Below are 2,600 nucleotides of genomic sequence, written 5' to 3'. Positions count from 1 at the left end.
TAGTCTTAGCAAATATCGAAGATTTTGTAATTTTTCGTCAGGACAAATCATAATTTCTACTTTCAGTAGATGTACAGCAAAAAATCAAACTTACTCCAACGAATTATAAATAAGGGGTTTGCTGCCAGTTCTATGAAAATAAAGAATAAATAAAAATTAAGGTTATGATAAGTTCCTGAAATCATAAACTAACAAGCTATATGAAAAATATATAGTTATCCTTGATAATTAATTTTTATCCCTATGATATCAAATATGTACAGCTGTATTCTTATGGGTCACCTGTCGATCCCACCCGGGATCCAAGGTCAGCCAATATGTACAGAATGGACAAATGGGGTCCCTAACTAATCCTTAACATTTTTTGAAATCAACTATGTAGCACTATTAGGCCTAGGTATCTATTTCTATTTCCCACCACTAGGTATATTTACATTTGATGAATAATAATCAGGAATCCGCAACCTTATGATATGTCACACTACGTATAGATATACCTAAATGAATCACTAACCAGTCACGAACACTCAGGCATTATTGGTTTGGATTTTATTTTTTTAATGTTTCGAGGGGAAAGGTTCTTTCTAGGTTTCTTATTGAAAAGAGACCGTCTACTGAGTTCATTTGTCTAGAAAAGGGAAAGGGTTCGTTTTTTTATTATTTACTACACAATATAATTCTATTGTTAATAGTTTTCCGAACAATTAATGCCTTTAATTCTTTTCTTCTTTTTTTTGTCAATTAAAAATTTCCCACATTAGCAAATTTGAATCTAAAACCCCTTCGCCATGGCAAAGAAAACTCCAACCAAATCTGTTGTTTTTTAATATTTTTTGTGTGTCCTTGTATGATAGAAGACGATGAAGGTGAAAGACTGCATGAAACAAAATTCATTTTTTTTCTGGCTATGATAAAAATACTACAAGCGCTTCAAAATTGAAAAGACATTTGCAACGTTTCCACCCTAAATTTTGCGGGTTGTAAATGAGAAAGATACAAGTAGTAATAAAAATCTACCAACTACTTCATAGTCAATACAAATCTACTGAGGGACAACCCGCAAAGGCATAATTTACAAAGTAACATTGAACAGAAAAGTTTAAGAATCACATTGTCGATCTTGCTGTAAGAAATGGTGTGGCCAAAACTTTATTTTCACAACCAGCCTTTCCTAGCCATTCCTCCTAAACTTGTTGTTTCTCTGAAAAGGTTAAGTTTCAGAAAACTTATACTTGAAGAAGCCAAGAATGAAATAGAAGAGCTTCGAAAAACTCTTGAAGGTCGGTTCATGTTCATTAAAATGGATGCTGCCACTCGTCAAAAAGTTAACTATTTTGCCATTAATGCTACATTTGTTTATGAAAACAAGAAAATGGGAACTCGGACATTAGGGGTAGTGGACAGCAAGGCACATCATGGCAGCATTAATCTCCAAAACTTTGTGGAAGAAATTCTGCAAGATTTTGAAATTAAGAAAGATCAGATTCTATGTATCGTCACTGACAATGTTTTAAATATGTTAAGCACCATAGAAAGGATTAATAAAGTTGAAATTAAAAAGTCACCAATGAAGGGTAGATCTCTAAAGCAGATTCTGAAACTGAAACAGCGGAAATAGAATAGAATGAAGAAACTTTGGATGATACTGTTCAGGTATCTGAGCTCAGTCAAATAAAACACATGCGTGATGTTGTATATCCCTTGCAGTCAGCAATATGAGATGGATTGAAAATACTGCATGCAGCTATTTTAATAAGTAAGCTGAGCCACAGAAGCCAGGTCCTTAAAAATGATGCCATCTTCAAAAACGTGCAGAAAAGAAGCTATTTTAGACAAGGCAACTCACTGGGGCAGCACACATAGGATGGTTAAATATTCGTTTGAACTGAAACCTTTTCTATAAAACAATGATAATCCTAGTGGCCTACTACTTGAAGGTCAATGGAGGGAGGCCTCACAACTAGAAGCATTGCTTGCTCACCCTTATGTAGTCACCAAAAAGCTGCAAACAGAGGATTTAACTATTTCACTTATCCAAAGCAGGAGGATGAATCTTGTTAGTTGCTGTCTACATAGATCCAGTGAACCGAATCTTGTTAAATGAAGTGTCAGATTGCTATAACAAAAGAGGCCCTCTGTGATGTTGCAGTTCGGATAAATGGGCTACTGCCTGAAAAATCAAACCAAAAAAAACCAAATCCTTTCTTCAATTGATGAAGAGTCAGATTTTGAAGAAAAAAAAAAATCTGTAGATAACACTGAATGGTCGAAATTAAAGCGTTGCCGTTGATGATAAAGATTTTCTTGAAGGTGTAAAAGAAGTAGAGAAATATCGCTCATCTAAACTTACATTACAACAAGGCATTCCTGCTCATCTAGAAAAAGAATTTACAGCAATGATTGTAACATCTAAGCTATCCATTCAGGTCAGCGTGGAAATAATTAAATCAGATTTAAGGGGATCTGGCAGAAGCAAGTATGTTCCTAAGGTCAAATGGTTAATAAATCTTAAGATTTCACCCTAGGCTGTAGGAACATTTTCATATTCTCTATTTATATTAATTGAGGTCGGATGTTTTGAGTAACAACACAGCCAGATA

Source organism: Penaeus monodon, chromosome 25 (genome assembly GCF_015228065.2).
Source record: "Penaeus monodon isolate SGIC_2016 chromosome 25, NSTDA_Pmon_1, whole genome shotgun sequence".
In the NCBI taxonomy this organism is placed as follows: domain Eukaryota; kingdom Metazoa; phylum Arthropoda; class Malacostraca; order Decapoda; family Penaeidae; genus Penaeus; species Penaeus monodon.
The sequence above is the reverse complement of the archived record's forward strand: the minus strand, read 5'-3'. Positions refer to the sequence as shown.